The sequence below is a fragment of the Fukomys damarensis genome, unplaced genomic scaffold, assembly GCF_012274545.1.
Source record: "Fukomys damarensis isolate Sample0158 unplaced genomic scaffold, DMR_v1.0_HiC HiC_scaffold_26, whole genome shotgun sequence".
Lineage (NCBI taxonomy): Eukaryota > Metazoa > Chordata > Mammalia > Rodentia > Bathyergidae > Fukomys > Fukomys damarensis.
Window position 1 is genome coordinate 20,890,005 of NW_022900938.1, and position 27,176 is coordinate 20,917,180.

The 27,176-nt window shown below is 36.3% G+C and overlaps 1 protein-coding gene across 1 annotated transcript in view; it reads left to right on the forward strand.

Annotated features, from left to right (window-relative positions):
• The first annotated feature begins 718 nt into the window (after positions 1-718).
• Positions 719-27,176, forward strand: part of Atf2 (activating transcription factor 2) — an 88,762-nt gene continuing 62,304 nt past the window's right edge. Inside the window, 2 exon segments of the mRNA XM_033756322.1 lie at positions 719-887; positions 17,495-17,594. The gene's annotated coding sequence lies outside the window, so the exon portion shown is untranslated.

Genomic DNA, 27,176 nt, shown 5'->3' on the forward strand with positions numbered 1-27,176 from the left:
AATGAAAATTCAGTTCCAGTTTTAGCTTCGTAAAATTGGGAGGGGTGCAAGCAGAGTAAAGGCTTTTCTTTTTCTATTCAGAAATGATTTGGCTTCCTTTTCCCGGGTCGCGTGTGTACTGTGTGTCTGTGTGGGGCAGTTACCGTCGAACCCCACCTTGTCCAAACCTTAGCTTATCCGAAACGCCCTTTTCTGGCTTCCGGAGAGCGAGAGGGAGGGTTTAGGAGCGCGCCTGACTACACCTCACCCACATCCCTAGTGAGGGCCGGGAAGTGACAGCAACGGAAATATCGTACTCTTGAAGCTGGGCTAGAAAGTCGCTCCCTGCTTTCACTGCAGCTCCTTGCAGTTCCTCAGAGCTCACCTTTCGTCACCTCCCCGCCAACTCCCTCCCGCGTCCTCTACCTGCTCCAGCACCCAGGCGCCAGCTGGCTGCCAATCTCGGCTTTCAGCGGCTCGCTGGAGACCCAGACCCGCCTCCTTCGGCCCGGGCCCGCCCCCTCCAGCACTGCTTCCCGCCCTTCAGGCTTTTCATCCGATCATCAGCCCTCCAGTGTTCCTTAGTGCCCGCCCTCTTAATCCCCGCCTTCCTAAGGCCCGCCCTCTGCTTGAAGTCTGACGGAATCACCTGACCCGGAGGCGCTCGCTCCGAAGGAGGCGAGAAGGGGCGTGTGTGGATGGGAAGGGCGCGAGGAGAAAGGGGGATGCCGGGAGAGGGGCGGGGAGAAGGCTTGTCAGTCCGATCTCGCGAGAGAAGACGGAAGCCTGTGGGAGCCTGTGGCCTTTAAAGTGCGGTTCAGCCTTTTCCTCTGGGGCTAGTTTGTAAACACGGCTCTGCTCGGGGCTCCCGGGTGACCGAGAGGATCATGAATTAGTGACCTGGACAGGTAAGTAGGGATGGCGAGAGCGCCACTGGACGGAGACCATAGGGATACTGAGAAAGAAGGCGCTAACATGGCGACGCCGCTTCACCGTAGTCCCCACCCCCCGCTTCCCATCCCCTCGGGCGCTCTTGCCAAGGTCCCGAGCCCTCCGGGCGATAGTGGTTGTGCCGCCCCCTCAGGGGCGCGCGCTGCTTGGCCTCTGGAGCCTGACCGGCCGGGCGGGACCGTTAGGTAACGCGTCCGTTGTTCCGGCCCCTCCCTCTCGCGCGCATTCCTAACGAAAAGGAAAAAGGAATAACGGCCCCTCTTAGACCCCTCCCTCCGATTTGTCAAAACCCCTTGTAGTCACCTCAGAGGTTTCCGGGGCGCACGTCCGATCCGCCCGGCACTCGGGGCGACCCCTGTCCCCCACCCCAGTCCTTGGATGGGCAGGAAAGGGGCCACAATGATTTCCAGCACCTAGGACTCCCGCGGTGGAGACCGTGTGTTTGTGATGATGGCTGGGAGGAGGGATTGGGAAGCACGACAGGAGATAGGGTCAGGGTCCCTGACTTCGGTGGAACCTGATGGAACGAATAATGGAGAACGTGGCAGCTAGAGGTCTCGGTCTTTCTGTCCTGCCATCCTCATACTCCCGCCACCCCCACTTTTCTTCTAGGTGGGGCGGGGCTGAGATGTGGGTGCATAGTGATTCTGGTATTTTTCCCCAATTTTTTTTTAACCTGAATGGACTGCAGAGCTTCTGTAGGGAGGTAATTTCTGCCCTTTATCAGTGTCCTAGAGAGCAGGGCTGGGAGAGAGTGTACGTGTGTGTTTTCTGTGCTGGATCCTTGCACTGAACCTAGGAGGAGGAGGAACTGGGGACTATTTTTGTGCCCCTAGGTAGCATAAAATTGTCTTTCCCTAATGGGGAGTCTTAAAACTGTCAAGGCCACGAGCTAAACTACCTGATTATGATGGAGTAAAAGGGATTATTTTTGATTCACCTTGGGCCTCTTGACTAATCCGTAAAGTACATTGTTTCAGTTCTGATTTCTTCAGGATTATAAATTGAGACAGCTACAAGCATATACATGTAATGTACATATTTGAAATCAGAACAGATTATTAACTATTCCTCTGAATTTACTTTTGGTACTATTTGAAGAAATTCTTAACCACTGTTACTTTTGTGTAGCCAGATAGACTTGATCTGTTGTACCAAGATTATGAAGGTAAGACTGCATTTTTATAAAGTTTGTTAAAAAGCTAACATTACAGGAGTAAGTGCCCTAACATACAAACAATAGCAGTTGGGGTAGAGTAGGATTTGAGACAAGTTCTCAACATGTAGCCCAGGCTGGTCTTGAACTCTAGATCCTCCTGCCTCAGCCTCTCTGTGTTAGGATTAGACATACACCACCATGCCCAGCTAGCCATTTTATTTTGTATTTAAATTTGTTTCATTTCAGCTCTTTTTCAGAACTATAAAAACATCTTTGGTAAAGTATGTTTAAAAATGATACCATCTGCAGGTCAAGAATTAAGATATTTCATGGATCTTTTAATTACTAGTAAAGCATTTTAATTTTTCTGAAAATTCCTAAGAATCTTCCAGATTTCCAAGTAATGTGGATGCTACTTCCTGAGACATCTTTAATCTTGCTTTGAGGGTGCTACTGTCATTAAGTTGTTAAAAATTATTTTAAAATGTTGCAGTAATTTAGAACTTAAGTGTTTTGTGTTTTGTCAGGAAGGAACTTTTTGGGACTTTTTGTCAGTGTGTTTTAAGGTATGTAATACCTTCTGTACATATGATTGCACTCCTGGTGGTCCTTTTTAAAATATGTACCTTTTTAGCAGAGTGGTAGCACATTCTTGTAATCCCCTGCACTCTGGGAATCTGAGGCAGAGGGATAAGCCAGGGCAACTTAGTGAGACCTTGTCTTGAGATAAAAGAGGTTGAGAGCTGAGGATGTAGTTCAATGCAAAGATCTTGGGTTCAATCCTCAGTACCACAAAAAATTTTTTTAAATAGAATACCTTATTAAAATGTTTATTTTGTATTTGGCTCGTTATTCTGTGGAAGGGGATGTGTTTTATTGGTATTCAGGATTTGGAAGCTGTATGTGTATTTAAAAGTGATAACTCTGTCCAAACATCTGCTGTATAGAACTAGCACTAAGTCTTCAGATAGCAGCTAAGTTTTTTCTACCTCATTGTTTTTGAAAATCTTATCTTTAATGATTCGTATGTCATCTACTAGTAAATTTCTAAGTCAGGTGCACAGTCTCACCACAACATGGTGTTTCCATTCATTTTGTCCTCAAGCTCTTCTAATATGCAATATGTGTATAAACTGATATTTATCTTTGTTGTTACTGAAATATCTTTAGTTGATTTAAGACCAAGTTTTTACCAGAATCTCCCTTGTTTAAAACCCAGTGAATAGGTTAGGTGACCCCAGCTACTTTAAAGAATAGGGCAGGAGGATCTTAAGTTTGAAACCAGCTTGGGCAATTTAGCAAGACCCTCTGTCAAAAACTTAAAGGGCTGGGTATGTAGCTCAGCACTCCGGGGTTCAGTCCTCAGTATTATTCATTCATTCATAAATAAATAATTTCATATTCAACTGACTTTTAAAAATTAATATAGAACTTATTATACTATTCTGTATATTAAAATGTATCCTAGAAGAAACCACTTTTCATTGTTATAGTCAGTAGCTTAATTTAAAATTTCTGTGTTTATCTTAAGCTCATACCTATTCTTGAGGAAAAGCGCTTGTCTAAGAATGTAATTTTTAATAGTGAAGAAGTAGTGGTAGTAGTCATGTATTTATATCTATGGGAAAAACATCACAAAACATTTCATTTCCTTTGTTCTAGTTCTCAATGTTAAAAGTTATAGTAAGGTATAATTGTGTAAAACTGAAGGTAGTTTATGAATCTTTAAGGCCATCAATAATTATAATTATTTTATATTATAAATATATTAAATATATAATTATAATACATGCATATTATATGACTTGTTTTTGTTTACAACTTTCAACTGCTACATTCATTTTCATTTTAAAGTAGATTTAGTGATGCTTGTTTTCTTCTTGGCATTTTGGCAATAGTAGTGACTTTTTGTTTTTTATCAAGAAGGAAAAAAAATGCTTTTGAGGCTATTCCCCTCAGCCTGCATTCTGTGTCTTAGCAAAGATATTCCTTTTCAACCGTGTGTGTGTGTGTGTGTGTGTGTGTGTGTGTGTGTGTGTGTTTGTGTGTGTGTCTGCTTTGTTTGGAGTTTTTTGGCCTTAATACCCAAGGAATAAACACCTGGAATGCAATGGTGACTTACTACAAAGTTGCAACAAGATTGGAACAATTACAAAATAATTATAAATAACAAAACACTATGGGAGTCAGAGGCAGAGGATCACTGAGTTCGAGGCCAGCCTGGGTTGCATAGTGCATTTAAGGCTGGCCTGTTAAAAAAAAAAAAAAAAAAAAAAATCAAAAGCAGACAAAATGCCAAATGGACTTTGATTATTTTGGTAGTATATGGTTACCTTCATCTATAATCTTAAATTTTTAAGTATTTCAGTCTTTTTAGTTTTCCTAATGGAACCTAAACTTTCACATTCTAATTTTATAACTTTGTTTTTCTAATTTTATAGCTTTATATTTTTAAAATTTTACTGTTTAGGCTAGATTGTTCTCTTATTTACTGAACACTTGTTAAAAAACAACTCCATTTGGGGATTTAACTCAGTGGTGCCGCCACCTGCCTTGCATACGCAAGGTTCTGAATTCAATCCGTGGTACAAAAAACTCCAGTTTCGCCATACTAACAAGTAATTGTTTTCATTATATTTGTTTCCTTATTTGTGCATATTCACTATTGCTTTTATAGAATTTATAACAAAATTTTTATTTTACTTGTCTAGCATTGTATTTTCCTGTTCTATAAGTTTGATGATATTTCAGTTATGTGAGCTTACCAAATCACTTTTTAAATTTCCTCAATTTTAAGTGCCAAAAAGGAAAATTTTTTAAATGTTGTCTATTTTAACATTGAATCTTTATGCATATTATGCTTTTGTTCTTTTGAATTGTTTCTGTAGGATACTAATCTTAAATGGGATTTCTGATCAAAGGAGATAAATGTTTGTACAAATTATTGCTTCTCTATTGAAAGGAGCTGAGCAAGTTTACACTGCCTATTTTTGGTAAATTTTGGAGTTGTGATTATTGATGTAATATGATTACTTAATTGGGAATTATTAATGGGAATAAGTTGTATTTAATTGTTTTAAAATTATTTACTTAACTGTAATTTTGTAATTTTTATAACAAGGAACAGTATAGATATTGTGTGTTTTTTATTTTACCATTTTACTTTTTTTTCTTAAAGTTTACTGAAACTTCAGGCTAGTAATAGTAATCCTTAAATTTTTATTTTATTTATTGGTACCAGGGATTGAACCAGGGTCCTTGCACTTGCAAGGCAGGTGGGCTAAATCCCCAGCCCAATCCTTAAATTTTGTATAGTTTTACATAGCTTGCACATTGGATATATTTTATGGGCTACTCTCTGAACTATAGATTTTATAGAATTTGTTTTGTGAATTTGTAATTTTGAATTATCAAGATTCATAATTGCAAATGCTTTACATATAGGTAACTCTTCAAATAAAGAATGTGTGTGTTAATAGCCAAATTTTACTTATTTTTCTGTAATATCTTTTTCTGACACATAATAAATATGAAATCAGTGTATTAGGAAAGTTATTGGGAGCCAAATTGTCATGAATCTATCACTTTTAAGCCATATGATGTCAGGCAAATTACATGTTCTTTCAGTGATTCAGGTTCCTATAAGGAAAATAATACTTAACTCATGGCTTTGTTTTAAGCATTCAAGTAATGTATATGCAGTGCTTAAAACTGTCAAGAACTTAATGAATATTCTGTATATGATGTGGAAATTATTATTGTTGAAGATCACTCAAAAGTAATAATCTAGCATGCCTAAAGGCATGATCATGCTGAAGCTTAGAGACAGTGCAGCAACCATCTATTTGGTAGCTTTGACATCAAAGTTGGGTTTTCTGTAGGAACATATAATTTGTGGCAAAATTTGCTACCTTAGAATTTTCATAAATCTTTGTAAGTTTTTTTTTGTTCTATATACAACCCTTTTCCCTAAATCAGATTTTTTCATCAGTTTCATGTAATACAGAATATCCATATTTTGAGAAGATAAAATTGCAATTCTATAGTTTCCATAAAATCTAGTTATCTTTCTACAACCATAAACATTCTAGTGAGACCTATTTTTTCAACTTGCTAATAGAAGAAATTATGATTAAATTAAAATACCACAGTTCCAGTGTTTGTTCTTTTGAAGTCCTTACTAATTATTCAACTCATATTACTACATCATGAATTCCCAACTGAGTGCTGAGAGTCACTGAAATCTTTTGTTGTTTGTAAGATAGGTTTTAATGATTATTGAAATACGAATATTGGTTTGAGAGTGTCTTCTATAATGTCATTTTAATTTTTTTGGACTTTAATGTATTGGGAAAGAGTTCACCAGTGTTTTAATTATAATCATATATTATCTGTACTTTGTCTCATTTGTGCCCATGTTTGTAATAGGACTTTTTATTGATATACTCAGTAATGGTGACTACTATGAATTATTATAATTCTTGGTGAGATTTTTTTTTAAAACAACTTTATTGAAATAAAGTCTGAATACTATACAATTGACAAACTTAATGTGTATGATTCAGTAGATTTTAGCGTATCGATAGAGTTGTACAACCATGACCACAATCAAATTTAGATCACTTTTGTTATCCCAAAGCAAAGCACATGACATAGCTGTCTTCTTCCAAACCCTGCCTACTAAATCTGGGCAACCACTGAGCTACCCTCTATCTTTATAGATTTTTCTGTTCTGAGATTTTTTTTTTTTAATTCAAGCTAGACCATGCTCATAGGAACAATAAAGACCTCAATATACCCAAAGAAATGGAGCGAAACTGGAAACCAACAGCAAAAACATACCTAGAATACATACTTTTTTTCCCTCTCACCTCTTTCTTATGTCTTTTATTTCATATGTTATATATTAATTTTTTCATGTAAGGGAAACCATGTGGTGTTCAAGCTTGTGTGTCTTAGCATTGTGGTCTCAATACATCCATTTTCCTGCGCATGCCTCTAGCTTATCTGTCATTACTGCAGAGTACTATTCCATTGTTTATAAATACCACATTTTGTTTGTTTGTTTGTTTGATTGTTTTGGTACCTGGGGATCGAACTCTGGGCCTTGCCTTTGTGAGGCAGGCAGCAGAACCACTGAGCTAGATCCCCAGCTAAATACCACATTTTCTTTATCCATTCATCTCTTGATGACCAATATAAACTATTTCTAAGATTTAGTTATTATGAATTGTGCTGCTATAAACATGGGTATACATACATCACTGTGGTAGTATGTTTTTAACTCTTTTGGGAAGAACCTAAAAAGAGAATACCTAGGTCAATTGGAATTTCTATTTTTAGTTATTTGAGGAATCTCCGTACTGATTTCCACACTGGTTATTTCTGTTTATACTCCCACCAGTAATAAAGAAATGTACCTTTCTTCCCACAGCCTCACCAGCATTTGTTTGTTGATTTGTTGATGGTAGCCATTCTTTCTGGGGTGAGAAGGAATTTTAACGTTTTAATTTAGATTTCTTGAATGGCCAGTGTTATTGAACATTTTTTCCATGTATTTATTGGCCAGTTGTATTTTTTCATTTGAGAAGTGTCTGTTCCTTTCAGATGCTCATTTTTTGACTGGCTTTTTATATTTGGGGAGTCTTGATTTTTTTTTAGTTCTTTATAGATTCTAGATGTTAGTCCTTCATCTGAGGATTAGTTAGCAAACTCTTTTTCCCATTCTGTAGTTGTCTCTTCACTTTGTTGGGAAGTCTTGATTTTTTTGAGTTCTTTATAGACTCTAGATGTTAGTCCTTTGTCTGAGGATTACCTAGCAAACTCTTTTTCCCATTCTGTAGGTTGTGTCTTTACTTTGTTGGTGGTTTCCTTTGCTGTGCAAAAGCTTTTTAATTTAGTGTGATCCCATTTGTTGGGGGGTTTTATTCAGAGTCTTTGTCTACACTGTTGTCTTCAAGAGTTTTATTTACCAATTTTGTCTTCTAGTAGATTGTTTCTGTTCCAATATTGAGATCTTTGATCCATTTTGATTTTAGTTCATTGTATGGTGAGAGATCTGAGCTTAAGTTCAACTTTTGGCATATGGATGGCCACTTTTCTCAGCACCTTTTGTTAAAAGAGGCTATCTTTCTTCCAGTGAGATTTGGCCCCCTTGTTAAAGAAAGCATAATTAAGTGTACCTGGAGTTGTTTCTGTATCTTCTATTCTGTTCTATTGATCTGCAAGTCTGTTTTGTTTGTTTTTGTTTTGTTTTGGCAATACCATGCTGTTTTTAATCTTTATAGCTTCATAAGATAACTTGAGGTCCAGGAGTATGATGCCCCTACCTTGCCCTTGTTAGCCAGAATTGCTTTTGTTATTCATGGTCTCTTCTGGTTCTATATGAATTTCAGGATTGTTTTCTCCAGTTCTGTAAGAAATATTACTGGTATTTTGATTGGGACTCCATTCAATCTATGTAACAGTTCTGTAACTGTAGCCATTTTAACAATATTGGTTCTGCCTATCCAGAAACAAGTGATACCTTTCCATTTTCTGATATTCTCTTCGATCTCCTTTTTCAGATTACTATAGTTTTCATTATAGAGGTTTTTCACTTCCATGGTTAATTCCTAAGTATTTCATTTTTATTGTCATTTTACTTTTACAAAAACAAGTTTTTAGAAGAAAAGAGCATTTTATCATCTACTTAAGCAAAAATGATGCTGTGTACATTATATCACATATAATGCATTACTAAATCTAAAATCTGTGTACATAGTATCACATATACCAAATTACTAAATTGACTACTAGAAACTTGCACTACCACTTTTCATAAGTCATAATTTTAAAGTATAAAACTAGAACTTGCTTACCTTACATTACTCAGCAATTAGAGGTCTGGGGAAAATCAAGATTCATTTTAAAAAATGTTTACATTGAGAATTAAATCATTGATATTTTTATTAAAGAATATTTTTGAGATACTGAGCTGATTTCAGTGTTCATATCCTCATAATGCATTCAAGAAATCTGTCATGCTCTTTATGGGCCTCATCAACTTTGAGGAATTTCATCAAAGCTAGTATACTCTTATAAAAAAAGCTAGTATACTGTTAGCAATTGTGATGTGTGTGAAAGACATCTGTCACGTGTACTGAGTGGGAAAAAAATTGAAATTGCTGATTCCTTCATTAAATTTGAGCCTGGTTGTTTGTTTTTGGGTTTTTGTTTGGTTTTTTTTTTTCCATTTCTGAGGAGTTATATTTCCCTACATCAATGAACTGTTACATGTCCAGTAAACTTGTGGATACTACTATCCATACGTGCTGAGTGTTAATTTAATTTTCACAGATGATTTTTTTTTTTTTTTTTTTTTTTTTTTTTGGTACCGGGGATTGAACTCGGGTCCTTGCGCTTGCAAGGCAGGCCACCGAACCACTGAGCTAAATCCCCTGCCCTTCACAGATGATTTTAATGTTAAATATCTAGTTTGCTTTCTGGCATTTTAAAAAATAAAGAAGGTAGTAAGATGAGAAAAGGAAAAAATAGAAACAAAGTCTTTGTGAATAGGAAAGGGTGGAGGGGGTAAAGGGAGGTATGGGGAAAAAATAAGAACCAAGATACATCATGTAGGCCAGGGATTGAGCTCAGTGGTTCCTCCACCTGCTTCACAAGCGCAAGGTCCCAAATTTGATTTCCGGTACCAAAAAAAAAAAATCATGTAAAGGTACAAGATCCCAATGATGATTGTAACTGTACTGTATACCTAAAAGTACCAGTAAACTTGATGAAAAAAGAAAAGAAGATAGTAAGATTTGTTGTTAAGCATTGGGAAAATATAAATTTGTTAAAGTCAAAGTAAATGTACTAAACCTTAATATACATTATTTGATTTTCATATACTATACTATATTTAATATATATAATTTCATTCATTTTTGACAACCCTGAAGTACATATTATTTATAATTGAAGGTCATAGTGAAATATTACTTATTTTTCCCTAATACAGAAAATTGAAGGTGCTTTAACCTTCAGGGAATGAAGTGTTACTAGGTTGTAGCTACAGGTTTTCAAACTCCAGAATTATAAGGTACCGCTGCCCTTGAAGTCTTGGAGTTACACATCCATCCTCCTGATAACTTAAAATTTTTGTTCACTATAAGAATTTTCTATTCCTATCTCACAAATTACATATGTAACATCTTAACACAAACTTACTATCTCACATTTTTGTCCAGTTGTGCTCAGCTGGGTCCTTTACATAGGTTTTTTCTGATACGTAAAAACAAAAATGGTACATAATAGAGGCTGGGGATTTAGCTCAGTGGTTGTGGCACCTGCCTCACAAGTGCGAGAACTAAAGTTCAATTCCCGGTACAAAAAAAATATATATATATATGTTTTTTGGGGGGGTATGTAAAAATGGGCTATTATGTGATGTTTATAGAGTTAATGTTTAAATTAGTTTCAGTATAACTTGTCTCCTCAAGCATGTTATTTCTTTATGGTGGAAACATTCAAAATAATTTCTTCTAGCTTTTAGAAATGTGCCATATATAATTGTTACCTGCACTCTTCCTACTGTGCAATAGCATATTAGAACTTACTGCTATCTAACTGTGACTTGGTACCCATTGATCAGTGTTTTCCTATCCTTTGCTCCTCTTTATCCTTTCCAGCCTCTGATACTCACCATTCTAATCTTGTATGAGGTTTGTTTTGTTTGTTTGTTTGTTTGTTTGTTTTCTTTTTTTTCTTTTTATTGAGTTTATTGGTACAGTCTAGGTATACAATTCAGTTACATTCATTATTGGGATCCTGTACCTTTACATAATAGGTCTTGATTCTCATTTTTTCCCCTTGTCCCTGCCCTCCCTTCACCCTCTCCTCCCCTCTCCATTTACAAACACAATTTCTCATATTTTTTTCCTCTCCCTTATTACCTTTCCCCAACCCTTCCCACTTTCCCTACACCTTTAGCCCTTTACTTCCTATTTCACATTATTAATTATCTCATTAGGATCCTGTGTACTATTATAGTTTTTCACACCAGAGAAACTAATCGGTATTTCAGTTAAAGAAATCTCTGTATGAACATTAAAAATAAGGAATCCTAAAATAAAACTAAAAAGGAAAATAAAAGAAAAAAGGCAATGATGTAAGATTAAAATAATCCTTAATTCTGAAGATGAAAATGGTCCCTGAACATATTTAAATTGCTTCTTGCTCTTGTAGTCTTATCTTATTCTTTTTTTCATTATTTAGAGAATATTAGTTTCTGTAATCAAACCCATGTAGATATGACCTTACATATTTAATACAGTGCGTTACCCCTGTACAAATGGAAAAAAATAAAAATAAAAAAATTAACATTTCTAGACCAATATGGCTTGTCCATTTCTGTACAATGCCAACTCAACACAGTAAATTGGGATAACTTTTTCCAAAGTTGACAGCACCATTAAAGTTTCCAAAAATTCAAATTATATATATATTTCTATTTATATAAAAAGACCAATAATAGCAGTATGTTAAGCATCAGTAGCAGCAACAGCTTTTCCAGGTTCTGCAGTCATCTGAACAAAATTATAGACATTCAGCACATTTCATTAAAAAAAATTGTTTTCTTTTCTTTTTTAATTCCACATGCAGTACTTGTCTTTCTCTGCCTTACTCATTAACACTTCACTTAATGATCTGTAGTTCCATTTATGTTGTCACAAATATCAGAATTTCATACTGTAATGAGTCTCTCAACAAAGCCAAAATCAATGTGTTGACTGTGTTGTGTTCCTTTTTGTAGTCTCTAGGGAAGAATCCACTTTCAGGTTCATTCAGGTTGTTGGCTTCGTTTGGTTCCTTGAAGTTGTAGGATTGCCATCCATCTTTGCTTGCACACTGTTAGCCAAGGGTTACTCTTCTAGAAGGTGAAATGCTTTCTAGGTGCCCATCTCTAGTAATGGCATATCAGGTCCCTTTGATGCTTCTGACTTGTCTGAGTTCTTTTTCTGGCTGAATCTCTCTGATTCCAGATGAAAATTTGCTCTGGACCCACTAGTATTAACCTAGAATATTCTCCTTATTTTAGGATCTGTAATATTTTTACACATGCAAAATTCCTTTTGTTATATAATGAATCCAATACACACATTTCAGGAATTAGAGCATGCACATCTTTGAAAGGAGGGAGAATTATCTTATCCTGCAAACAAGTTTGATAAACTGTAGTCTTGGACATTCCCAAGTTGATTCCCAAAATTTAAATATTTGAAAAGTATTTCTAGATAACACCACACTGTTGTAAGTATCAAATACCATAGTGATTTGATAGTGTCACTGGCTTTAGAAACAACCTTGAATTAACTCACCTTTAACAGCTGGAAATTTTCATTATTCCTAGTTAAAACTGAAACTCTATTCCTTCAACGTAATTTTATTGAATCCATTGTATTCTGTATTAATATATTTTATTGAAATTTTGTTATGCTCTTTGTAACAAATACAAGTTTAACTTGTCAAAAAAAATTTAAATTTATTTTTATGGTATTCCCTCAGAACAATGCATTTTTAGATAGTACTTCAACAATGGAAGAAGCAGTCATTAAATAAAAATTGTTGCGGCCGGGGATTTAGCTCAGTGGCACCGTGCATGCCTCACAAGCAGAAGGTCCTGAGTTCAATCCCAATGCCAAATAAAAAATAAAAATTGCTATTTTTCTTATCACATTGTATATCTGAATTTAGAGTATCCCTAAACACAGAACAGATTCTATTGCTAAAACCATATTTTGCCTTTAGCAAAAATATAAAAATAGACATGAAGCTGAAGGTTAATGATGTTTTAATTAATGGAGGCTTTAAGACATTTTAAGTTATCCATTGGTTGCATGAAAGTTTATAGAACCTGGGACAATGCATTCAAACGGGTTTGGGGATGGTTGAGACTGTATTTGGTTTTTATTGTATTTTGGTTGTTTTGTTTGAAATATGTGAGAATGAAGACTCAGGGAAAGTAGATAGATCATTTTTAGGAAAATGGACAAAGGAAAGTTGAAGATTTGGATGTGTAGGTATCCCTTGGAAAGCCTTTTTGTACCTTTAGTAATACATATCTCCATTTGAATGCTGCCATTTTGTAACACTCTCCCATACCTGCCTTGCTCTTACACAGTCATAAGGACAGAAGTCAACTTGTCTCTCCTATCCAGGATTGCTCTTGAGTATACTAAACTTTTCTGAGGTCATTCCCAAGAAAGGATTAATTATTTCTAACATTAATGGGTATCTTTTGGGCCCTGTTTCCTGGTACAGTATTTAGCTTTTACCAGGATACTCATCATTAGCAGTGTTTATTATACCTTTCAGTACAGAGTGAGCAGTGTTTATACCTGCAGACTAGTTATATCAAATATAAGAAGTAAATCTATAATGGTGGTAGAGATACCTTACATCTGTGATGTATTAGCTATTTTCCTGACCCTGGACAAAAGACACAGTACCCACAATTTAGAGGAGAGGTTTATTTGACCTGTTTTCCATCGAGGTTCAGTTCATGATTGGGAGCCTCCAAGGCAGAAACAGAATGTTGCAAGGAAATGGTGGAAGAAAGCTTTTCACTGTATGGTGTCTGGGAAGCAGAGAAAGGAGAGGAACTGGGGATAAGAATACACCTTTGCAGATTTCACTTCCAGTGACCCTCTGGCCAGGCCTCATCTCCAAATATGAGACTTTTGGGGGACATTTTCATCTAAACCATAATATTCTGAGACTGTAGTCATCTTAACAGTTCCAGTATTGCTGAAAAGTCTGAGTCCAGTCTTTCTGAGACCTAAGACAACCTCTAAGCTGTGACCCCCTGTAAAAGTCAGAAAGTTAAACACTTCCATTATAAAATGGCACAGGGTAAACATTGCCCTTTCAAACTGGAAGAATAGGAGAACTGACAAAAATTAGACCAAAACTCAGCAGGATAAATATTAAATCCATGTCCAACACCTAGTACAGGTTGTGATGAGGTACAACCTTCAAAGGACTTAGGCCTCTATGATCTTGCTGGTTACAGCCCACGTGACCTCTTCCTTGTGCCATCTCTGCTTGCTACCTGCAGCTTTTCTTAGATGTTTCACGTTCCTGACATCTTCAGCTTCCTGGGGTCTCCACTGTACTTTCTACTTCACTCACAGCTTTATACACTTCCTTCTCAAGGCCACACTGCATGGGTTTACAGGCCTTCTGAATTCTAGGTGAAGGTCCTCTGTGACCCTACAATTTTTGCCTTTTACATACCTAAAAGAAGCACTGCATGGATTATGCCTAGGTCTGCTGCCAGTGGGAGCAGTAACTGACCTCTGTTGGACTATGGCTGCAGGAACCTCTAAGTGCCTGGATAGCTAACCTCTGGGAAATACTTCCTTAGGCAGCCCTGAATGAGCTAGGCTCCCTTGGGCTCTTTTCTGGTGTTAAGATGTATGCCCTTTTATTCTCTTGGATCCTTAAAGATTGGGATCTGGTCTATTCCTGAGATGCCTTCAGACCACCTTTTCTGTTGTTCTTATGCAAAGTACTTTTTTTTTTTTAATATACTAGTCTTTTCAGCAACTGTGCTCTCGCCCAACTTTACATGTGCATCCATTCTGACAAAATGGCAAATTTTTCAAATCATAACTCTGCCGACTCCTGATTCTCACTGTAAATCTCGCTGAAAGCAGCCAGCAGTATCCTTGCCACACCCTGAACACTGGGCTGTCTTGAAATTTCTTCTGCCAGTTCAATTAGTATACTACCTTTAAATTCAGCCGTATACACTCTTGGGATACATACAAAATATAGACAGATTCTTTGCTAGAATGAAAGAAGCATAATTCTCTAATACAGTTTCCAGTACAGTACTCATTCCCATCTAAAACCTCATGAGCCTGCCTTTACTGTCCACGTTCCTATCAATATTTTCTTCTCTAACCTAGTTCTCCAAACTTTTCCTAACTCTTCCATAGACAAGTTCCACATTCAGATACTTTCACCCCAGTTTTCTATATTAGCTTTCCTGTTGCTGGGACAAAATACCCATCACTTGCAACTTAAAGGAGTAGAGGTTTATTTTGGCTCACAATTCCAGTAGGTTCAGTCTAGAGTAGGCAGACTCCAAGACAGAAGCCTCATGGTCAAAGAGCACATGGAGAAAAACTGTTAACCACATGGCAGGCAGGAAGCTGAGAGAAGGGTAGTCCCAAAAGGAGGTCAAGGTACACTCTTCATGGTTTTACCCTCAGTGACCCATCCCTATGACCAGGCCTCACTTGTGAACATGAGACTTTTGGGGGACATTTTAGCTCTAAACCATAATATGTGCCTTTCAAGTAAAATTAAAAGTTTTAATATTTTTCAAAGTCCATCATTATTTCTACATTTCATGTGTAAATCATAAGCCACAAGGGCCAGGTATAGCTGATGTTTTAAGTGGCAGTAATACCAGTCTTACTATTTTTTAGGGTGTTAGTTCCTGATCATTTTGAGCAGCTGTTGAAGTAAGAACACAAATCTCTTTACAAATGGGGAAACATAAAGCTGTACTTACGAAATAAACATACTTCTGAAAGAGGCAATTTACAGAAATTCATCTCTACCTAGAATACATGAACATTTACATTATCTCAGAGAGCCATTTGTCCCTTGAATTGCTACTGCATTTATAGTCCCCAGTTTACATTTTATACAGCTGAATTTCCTGTTTGCATCCTATTTCCTGTAAGGAACAGTTTGTATTTAAAACAAAAATTTTTTGCAAGTTTTGAAAGGAAGAGTCTTTCTAGGTTTTGGTATCCACATCAAAGTTTTAAACGTTAAAAATGTTAAATAAGTTCCCTTTTTCCCAACAGTCTGTAGTAGGGAGTTCTCCTAAGTTTTTACATGACCTAATAATGAGAGCTCAGTCTTGAGATAATAGTAGAGGAAGGTCTACTTTCCTGTTGAACATCGTGCTTCTCCGATCATTATATTTTCCTAATACAGTTGATAGCTGAACTTTGTCTACAGAGTTCTTACCTAATCTCACATAGGGCTGTGTGGTCCTTTCTGAGTATTTGTGGGCTGTTTGTGTGAATTTATGCTCCCAAACTACAGCGATTCAGATCGTTTCTGTGCTCTTCCATTGTTCTGGTATTCAGATTTTTCTCTTCTTCCTGTCATCTACAGATTAGCCTTGGATATTTAGGGAAAACTTTATAAAAGTTGGTCTTTTATCTGCCAATAGCAAGGCCTGCTTTTGGGATGGGGCGGTACCAGGGATTGAACTCACATCAAGGCAACCACTGAGCTAGATAGCTAAAGCCCCGGCCCCAAGACCTACTTTTGAAAGATCAGTTCAGTAGACTGTGAAGTAGCCAGCCATCTTGCATTTTAGAATGAAATGAGTGTGACAGAAACAACTAGTTCTCTGTGACTGTACATTTCCTTTTGTCTTATTGATAGGAACTGCAGAATTCTCTTTTGGGTCTCAGGCTGGCCTTGAACTCACTAATGTAGGCCAGGCTGGCCTCAAACTTGTGGTGATGCCCCTGCCTCAGCCTCCTGAGTGTGGGGTTATAGGCATGTCCCACCACACCCAGATAGGAACTGCAGTTTTTAGGTGTACTGTGTAGTGAAATGTTTCTTGGTGTCCCTGCTAGCTTTGACCATGTAATTCTACCACATGGGATGTGAATGGAAGTTTCCTATGTGATTCCTGAAAAGTTTCCCTAAAGGGAGGCTATTGCTCCTATCCTTTCTTCTCTTGCTGTTTGATCAAACAGTAAGACTGACTGGTATTACTGCCACTTCAAACATCAGCTATACCTGGCCCTTGTGGCTTATGATTTACACATGCAATGTAGAGATAATGATGAGATAATGCTCCAAAGAATTTTGATGTTTAGATTTAGTACTACCATTTCATTTGTTATCTATAATTTCTTTCCCCTTCAGGCTTATTATGATTTAAAATATTTTTTCTCCTTTTTTTCCTTTACCATATTTCATTTCCCTACTTTTACCCATAAAAGTCTTACACCTTTAATAGTTTATAATCTCCAAGAGTTATGAGAGGCAACAAGATATACATCATTTTAGACTATTGAATATTTTGGAGGAACTTGTTTCTTTAGATCCACTAGAGAGTAAACCCAGGACCTCACACATATAAAGCAAATACTACTGAGCTACATCCCTAACCCAGAGATTTTAAATTTTGTGTTAGATAATATAGAATGAAAGGCAAAAGTCAAGTTTATCTTTTAGTATATGTGCAGCTGAAGTGAGCACAAGTATATCTTTTAAATAAAAATAAATTTTTCAAAATTTCATAATGGAGTTGAACTGTACCAGATTATTTCTTCAGCTTCCACAGGATAAATCATTCTTTCCTGCCTTTCTTTTCTCCAGGAATATTAGATGGAAACTTAAGAAGCATTGTTTACTTGGTAAGAGCTGAGGGATCCCTAGCAGCAGAGTCAGTAAAACTCATGGCCCACCATCTAGAAAGGTAAGCAATGTTAAATTTTTAATGCAAAAGTGTTCTTTTTATTTTATTTTAATTTCTCAAACACTGTTGACTTCAGATGTTTTCATACAGTAGTCCTCACATTACTGGTGACCTACTGTATCTATGATGTTTAGTTTTTTGTTTTTTTTAATTCTTTCAGAAATATTTTTGGCAAAAAGTTTACCCAATTTAAGGTTGTACAAATTAATTAAAATGTCAGATTTATTTGGATTTAATTATAGCAACTAAATTTATTACCATAGTGGTTTCATGCTGATCAGAAATATTAATTTGAAGTTATATAGTCCTTTAATCAGTGAACACCATATCAGCCAAGGCATGGTGATATTAGAGGCATAAAGTACACAAGCTATTTATAGTTTTGAGGTGTAACTTCAAAATACGGAAATAAAATACTAGTTTTAAAAAATTTGTATGGCATGCAGAATCTTTTGATTCTAGTCCAATAAGAGTCAAATATATCAAGACACAGAAACAAATTGCCCTATGCTTTTATACCTAAATCTGGAGGTTCAAATCCAGAGAAACTGTTTAAATGCAGTTATGCTTACTTTGAAAAATAGTCAAAATGTACGTGTATTTAAAATTCTTTAATTTGAAACAAGTATAAGGAAGAATGAGTGGCCATACTGAATAAACATGCTGTCTTAGTTACTTTTCTGATTGCTGAGACAAACTATCCAATACCCAAAGTTAAAGGAGGAATGGTTTTATTATAGCTCACAGTTTATAGAGGTTTCAGCTCACAGTTGGCTGGCTCTAGTCAAGGTGGCATAGCAGAGGGAAAACAGTTCATGGCAAGCAGAAGGTAGCAAGCAGTAAGCTATTAGTGACAAGCAGGGACCCTCTTTATGTCTCATATTTTATCCAAGCTATCTGCCCACACCCGGCGTGGGGCACCCTTTGTCCTACCTAGAACTTTGACAGACGTGGATTAATTTAGTGTTGCACACCTTTGATCCCAGCATCACACACTCTAGATCCAACCACTTCTAAAAAGCCCCATCTATGACCACGTGGGACTTTGGTGAGATTCTATGAGGGGAAGAGACTATGTCTGAATCATTGTCACTGGAGTCTAGCACAATTCCTACTCTATGTATGTGCTCAGTAGTTTATCAACTGAATGAATGAATGAAATCTGAATTTTTTTTTTCTTGAGACAGGATCTCTCAATGTAGTTCAGGCTGGCCTTGAACTCACTATTTAGCCCAGAGAGGCCTTGAACTTAATGGTGATCTTCCTGCCTCAGCCTCCCAAGTGCTGGGATTACAGGTGTGTTCCGTCATGCCTAGCCTGAAAGCTGAATTTAAGGGTACTGTAGTAGTAGATGATGGGAGATCAGAAGTGAGATCTGAGAAAGGGAAGGATGAATAGGAAGTGAGAGCATTCTAGGCTGAGGGAGGGAGCTGATTAAAAGCCTGTATAACTAGAGTCAGAGATAGCATGAGTCTGGAGTAGGAAGCAGTGGTCATTCCATGCAGGGTTCTGGGATCAGTGCTAAGAATTTGAGGCTTTATCCTGAGAGCATTTTTTCTTCTTAACTGTTCTTTTGAGTTCTGACCATAGTCTCTTGAACTGAGCAGTACCTCATGCTGGTTATCTTAGACATAGTTTTACTCAGCCATCTGGTATAGTAATCTTATCAAATTTAAATTCTTAAATTGCTTGCTGCAGGTTTAGGCAAACATTTTCTTTAAAGAGATTTGATAATAAATATTTTAGGCTTTGTGGGAATATTGATCTCTACAGCATATTTTTCTTTGCCCTGTCCCCTGCCCCTCAGCTATTTAAAACATGTGAGAAACTTTCACAGTTCAACAAATGAAGTAAGGCCATAGTTTATAGCCTTGGTTTTGGACGAAAAGAGGGCAGTATGGTAGGGTTGGGGAGAGAGTAGAACGTAGACTCCTTTGCATGGTATTAAAAGCCCTTCAACATTTGCTTTCCTCTCTGCCCTTAACCTCTCTTCCCTTAAACTTGTATCCTGTGCAACAAGAATTAGAAGGTCTTAGAGACTTCTCAAGTGTACTCTGCAGTATACTTCAGCATTCTGTCTCCTCCTTGTAAAATAGCATTCCTAACTTGCTGATGTTTTTTCCTTTGAGAAGAATGAACTCAGGTATTTCTTCTTTCAGTAGCCTTCTTGAGGGAAGTGGAAGCTCATACTAAAGTTTTTAGGAACTCTCAAGGACCCCACCCCATCACAGAAATTACTTTCCTTTTTCTTGGCTGTGTAGTTTTTCATCTCTGTTTTTCTGTGCCTACTCCATTCTGGCTTTCATTAATTCTTTATCAGGATGAATATCACCCCAAAAGTCCATCAATCCTGAGTCTGATTTTGGAATTCTGGTGCCTACCTATTAAAGTGAAAATGTGGTCTGATTGGTTTAACTTCAGGTATTTCCCCAGATTTGCCTAAGACAAGTTTGTCAGTATTATAGGTATATAGGCTAACCCCTGTACTGACCACTATGTATAGGCAGATCAGGCTCTCTAAGGGGAGTATGGGTGCTGAAGAGAAATGACCAACTCCAGAATGCTCATGTTCCCATAGTGTCTATATTTTACTATGTATGTGTGTGTGAGTGTAAAACTGACTTAGTCTATTATTAATGGCAGAATCTGAATCTTATTTTTAACATGGTATCTTATGCAAAATAGGGAGTCAGGTGTTTTTCAAATAAAATTTCACAAAATAAATGATTTGTATTAGAAATGTTTGAGAATGATTTATACTGTATGTAACATTTAGTATTATCCACATATTAAAAATTTGGTTTTAAATGCCAGGGATTTAGTTCAGTGGTTCCACTGCCTGCCTTGTAAGTGTAAGGTCTTGGGTTCAATCCTCTGTACCAAAAAAAAAAAGAAAATTTGTTTTAAGTTTGGAGGTATGATTGAAAAGTAAGTTTACAAAATTAGTAGTTCTCTAACCAACTAACTAGAAGATCAAATTCCCAGTTACCCATTCACATTTTTATAAATTCATTTGACAGCACTGTTTTCCATAAAGTGAGTTGTTTTCCTTCTTAATCTGTTTAGATAGAAATATAGGAAAAAGCAAAATTGTTATCAGTTAAACTATTTGGGTGATAGAATTCAAACTGGCATGAGAAGCCAGGGATTTAGCTCAGTGGCACTGTGCCTGCCTCACACTCACAAGGTCCTGAATTCAATCCCTGCTACCAAAAAAAAGAAAAAGAAAAATGGCACAAGAATTTTGATTCTATAGCCTAAAGGATCTTCTGTTTTCCTTAACAGATTTAACCCACATTGTGGGATAAGTAATTGTCTAGTAACCCCATTGAGTCTTTATTCAGATTTTTTAACTGTTCTAATGTAGTATGATTCTATTTAATGTAAATCTTGCAATATAGAATGTAGTTCTTCAGTTCTTTGGTGTGCCTCATAATGTGAAAAGTAGAACCCAGAATGAAGCAGAGAATTGTTAAAGAATCAATATATTTTATAGAGTTTTTTCATGATGACTGCAAAAAGCTACATGATGCTAATTATGCAGTGCTTGTGCAGTGAATTATTATAGTGCAGTTATATACAGTTTAAACTCCTATGAGTTTTTCTTTTTTTTGTTTTTGTTCAGAACTTTAAAGTAAATTGGCAGGACCCTGGGGATTTAGCTTTCATTAATTCCACCTGCCTTGCAAGTGCAGGATCCTGAGTTCAATCCCCAGTACCAAAAAAAAAGAAAAAAAAAAAGAAAGAAAAAAATTAATTGCTAGTATGATGCCCTAGGATTTCCAAATAATTTATTGTCTACAAAATATTCTACATAACCACAGTATAGCCATGAAAATTAACTTTGATATATTTCTACCCTTTAATATTCAGGCCACAGTTAAGTTCTGCCAGTTATTCCAGTAGCATATATTATAGCAAAAAGATTGATCTAGTATCTTATGTGCAGATATTTGTCTCATCTTACTCATCTTTTTCAGTTGGAAACAGTTCCTCGTTTTTGTCTTGACTTTTAACAACTTGGACACTTGAAAAGTATAGGCCAGCTGTTTTTACAGTTAACCTTAATTTGGAGTATTGCATTCTATCAAGGGCATGTGACTTTGATTTTCCTTATTTCTAGTGGTTTTGTATTAGATCACTCGATTAAAGTTCTGTTTGCCAAGTTTTTGTATTGTAACTTTTGCCCTTAGTAATTAAATTTTATCTCATAGGGAGATATTTTGAGGTGGTGTAGTTATCTTGCTTCTTAACAAACTTTCAGTTTATCCCTTTACTGATCATGGAATCCTGTTTTATTCAAAATATGATCCATTATTATCATTATTTATTTTGATTAATACTCAAATTGATTCTCAGATTGTCCCAGCTTTGACCACTTTCAAGTCCAAATCTATAACTCTTTCCTTACTTTCTGACATAAGCCCAAAAGTAAGGCCTGTCCTGTGCTTTTCCTTGCCCCTGACCTAGAAATGGCTAATTTTTCAAGTAGCCCAGGTCTCTTTTGGTGGAGATCTGGAGTACTATGTATACTTACTGCTACTGAGGTACTAGTGTTCCCAGGCCCTCTCAGTTGACACAGCAAGGGAAACTAATGTACAGTAAATGCTTATATATACACATATTAATACCTTTATTTCTGTATCTTTGTCATGTTGAAAGCCACAAGTGCATGTCATTTTCCCCAGAACTCATCTAATGACTGACTCTATATTTCTAATTCCCTTCACCTGTACTATGAATTCACTTTTCATCCAGCATATCCTTGACATATTCATTTGATTAGTATATATGTAATGTATGCATATATGTTTCTACTAGTCCCTCTTTCCACATCAAATAGATGTGTTACTGCTTGGACCCTAATACTGGACTAGTGCCACTTCTATCCCTTACCTCATGAAGACACCTCCTCAGCCCACCAGGGCCTTGACTGACACCTCATATTAGACCCTTTTCTTCTGCACACAGACCTCTCATTCAGCGTAGATTGCCACATCACATGCAGAAGTGCCCTCTTCTCATCAGTCCTAGCCCCCATTCTCATTCCCTCCCCCTTCCACTGTGGACCTCTTTCTCCATCCATGCTCAGACATTCTGCACTGGGTTTGCCCCAATATTGTAGCTGAGCTACCTCCCATGTAGATACTGTTACACTTGTTTCCTGGAGGTTTGGCTGTTATTAATTTTAATTTGTAAGAAATGTTTTGCCAGTTAATTTCTCCCACTTCTATTCATCTTGCCTTAAAGTTTTTTCTTTGTCTTTACAGTTCTTTCATTATTTACCATTTCATGTATATGTGATTCCTTTTTTTATTATTTAGAGAATACTTTATTAGTTTCTGTAATCAAACCCATGTAGATAAGACCTTACATATTTAATACAGTGTGTTACCCTTGTACAAATGGGGAAAAAAAAATTAACATTTCTAGACCAGTATGGCTGTTAATTTCTGTACAATGCCAGCTCAACACAATAAACTGGGATAACTTTTTCCAAAGGTGACAGCACAGTTAGTTTCCAAAAATTCAAATTTTATATGTATATAAAATGTAATTAGCCACACCCATGTCATTCAAGAAAGCCTGTGGGCTAGGAGTATAACTCAGTGGTAGAACATTTGCCTATACATTGTGCAGTGTCCTGCATTCAATCCCCAACAACACAAAAAAGGAAGAGCCTAGGATCTATATTCAAGAGAGAGAATTTTGTTGTTTGCTTGCTTGTTTGTTTGTTTTGAGTCTCCCTATGTAGTTCTGACTAGCCTTGAACTCACAGCAGTGTGCTACCATCCCTGGCTAAGAGAAAGAATTTTAGTGTAACATTTTATTTATGTTTTTAATGGGAAAAGTAAGTAATTTACAAAGAATAGTAAATAGCTTTTATATTTAAAAGTTCAGTCTTAATTGATGTGTCAAAATATACAGCTGTTTTTTTTGTTTTTTTGAGATAGGGTCTCACTGTAGTTTAGGGTGACCTAGAACTCACTATGTAGTCCATGCTGGACTTGAATTTACAGCAATCCTACCTCAGCCTCCCAAGTGCTGGGATTACAGCCATGCAGCACCATACCCAGCCCCCCAAAAATATGCAACTTTTGTGTTTTGTTTTGTTTTGTTTTTTTGGTACTGGGGATGGAACTTGGGACCTTGGACTTGTGAGGCAGGCAGTACCACTGAGCTAAATCCCTGGCCCAAAAATATACAATTTTAAAAGTAGGTGTGTGTCTTTATTTTATTTATTTATTTATTTTTAGCTAATCTGACAAAAATTTTTAAAGTGATATCCACTGTTATCTAAGTGTTGGGAAATTAAGTCATTCTGTACTGGTAAAGTAGAATTCAGTACTCATAGATGGAGGGCAGTTTAGCAATGTAAATGAAGTCTTTAAATATGCTTTTGCTTTGACATAGCAATTTGTGTACAAAGACTTGTCCCAAATATGTTCATTAATGATTAAAAGGTCATTAATGGAATTAGTAAATATGCCTTATTCATATGATGCAATACTATATTGCTATTAAAAATGATGTTTTAATGAAATTATTATTTAATGTTATAGCAGAATTTAGATAATTATATTTTAAAGAAAGTTGTAATACTGTTTTAACTATTTTTGACCTGTTCGTTTTCCATCCTGGGCTGGTTCACCCCTCCTTAGGCAATTTGGTGGTCCCCACCCCCGGGAGGTCACTATATTGATGCTGAACTTAGTAAGGATACCAAACAGTGTAGTGCACTGCAGCCCAGAACTCCTGGACTCAAGCAATCCTTCCACCTCGGCCTCTGGAGTAGCTGGGACTACGGGTGCGCACCACCACACCTGGCTGTTTTTACTATTTTTAAAGTTACATATCTCCGTATACTGACAAGAGTAGAATGTGTACTTCTGATATTAACAGTAGTTATCACTGAATAGTTTTATTCTAGGTGACTCTTTTTTATGATATTCTGGGAGCAAATTAAAGTTCTTTACAATGTTTTGGCTCGGTAGAGGTAAAATTTAGTTTATATTATCATAAAAGAACAAGTTAGCTCCTGCAGAACTCAAATGAAAACTTCAGTTTTCATTTATTATACTTAATAGTAGAAATTTGTTCTGGGTGTGTTATCACAAACAAAATTCAAAGTATAATTTTAGTAAATTTGAGGTTCTAAAATAAAATGCCTTGTAGCAGTAAGCAGAGAAAATTTGAGCAACATACGCATATTTATATGTGGAAATGTTTCTAAAAACGGGAAAGAGAAAGCTTCACTTTTATACTATTTCTTCAACAGAAGATTGGACAAATGACCTCAATTCATAGGATGTCTTTTATGCCTAAATTACAATAACTAATGTCTGTTATCCTGTAGAATTTTCAGGGTTTTTCTCTTCATTTTGTTTTTCCTCCCACCTTTTATTTAATCTTACGACCAACTGTTACTGCTTTTTAACTCATTTGAAGTTTGAGAAAGTTCCCATGGAGGAAAATTATTTTAGTTTTTGAAATGATATATATTAAGGTTTTTGTGGCTTCATATCCAAAAATTATGTTTTTATAGTATCATTGACTCTACAAGAACCATGTAACCAGGTGAAATTTTAAAGTGTTGAATAAAAACTTCGTGCTGAATTTAATTTTTGAGAAAGTGTTAGTGGCACCCTTTTAATCCACTGCAGACAAAGAGACAGAGTAAGTTGCCATTTCAAGCTTGAGTTTTTATAGTGTGAGTTAATACTGGGTTTTTGTAGAGTGAGAAATTAAGACTCTAGCTCATGGTGGTATAGGGGGGTAAAGTGAGATTCACTCAGTTAACAGTTGCTATTTATGAATGGTCACAAGGTGTTAATCTTTAACTTCATGCAACTGTAACAGATTATTTCACAAACTTTAAGAGATATCAAGATAGACTTCCTAGAATAGCTTTTTAAGATATAGTTGACCTGCAATAAATTGTGCATACTTAAAGAATACAACTTGATAAGTTTTGACTTACATAATGTACTTCTATGGCAGCCATCGCCACAATCAAGATAGTGTATCATCACCCTAAGGTCTCATGTGCCCCTTTCTAATCTTCCCCTCCCTTTCTTCTGACTCCTAATCTGCTTTTTATCACCATAGGTTAATTTGCATCTTCTAAAATTTTGTGTAAGATAAATTGTACGATATTATACCTTTTTTTCTTTTATAACTTAATTATTTTGGTTATTATCTATGTTGTAGTATGTGTCAGTAGTTTCCAAGACAGACTTTTTACATTTCTTTTTTTGTTTGGGTTTGGGTTTTTTTTTGTTGTTGTTGTTAGCAGGGATCAAACTCAGGACCTTGCTCTTGTGAGGCAGGTGCAGTGCCACTGAGCTAAATCCCCAGCCTCTGACTTTTTACATTTTTAAAAATGGTTCTTTCATTTTGGACCAAGTTCTTATTTTAGAAAAGAGCATAGCAAGATAATCTGATTTTAGTCTTTCACCATTTTAGTCTAATATTTTTTTAACCCACAAAGGATTTTAAATATTTCAAGACTAACACACTTTATTGCAGTGTGTCTGTACAGTAATTGGTTTGTACTTATTCATGAAATTAAACATCATTTCTCTGAGTGGATTTGTTTCTGATTTCCTGTTGTGTTTTAATATTTCTCCTCGAAGGATTGTATTGCTTCTAATTTTTGATAGATACACTGTGAAGTATTTTAATTTTAGCTTACTTTTGTGGGAATTTTTTTTTCTCATTGAGTTTATTGGTACATTTTAGGTATACAATACAGTTACATTCATTACTGGGATCTTGTACTATTTATTTCACTTAGGAGTATATCTTCAATATGTACCCATTTTCCTATGAATGAATCTATTTTGTCATTTCATTACTGGGATCTTGTACCTTTACATGACAGGTCTTGGTTCTCATTTTTTCCCTGTGTCCCTGCGCTCCCTTCACTCCCTCCTCCCCTCCCCATTTACTAATGCTTTATTTCCATTTTTTCATTTTCTCATATTTTTTTTTCTTTTCCCTTACTACCCTTCCCCTACCCTTCCCACTTTGCCCACACCTTTAGCCCTTTTCTTCCCATTTCACATTGTCAATTATATCATTAGGATCTTATGTACAATTATAGGTTGTTTGTTTGTTTGTTGGGGATTTTTTGTTTGTTTGGTTGGTTGGTTGGTTTTATGAGACCGGGTCTCACTATGTAGTTGAGACTGAATTAGAACTCACTATGTAGCCCAGGCTGGTCTTGAACTCACAGCGATCCTCCTGCCTTAGCCTCCCGAGTGCTGGGATTACAGATGTGCACCACCATGCCCAGCTTACAATTATAGTTTTTTTTTTTTTTTTTTTTTTGGTACTGGGGATCGAACTCGGGTCCTTGCGCTTGCAAGGCAGGCCACCGAACCACTGAGCTAAATCCCCGGCCCACAATTATAGTTTTTTACACCAGAGAAACTATTTGGTGTTTACACCTGTATGATGTATTTATTTCACTTAGGAGTATATCCTCAATATGTATCCATTTCCTATGAACGAATCTAATTTCTCATTCTTATGGCTGAGTAGTATTCCATTTTGTAGAAAAACCACATCTTCTTTATC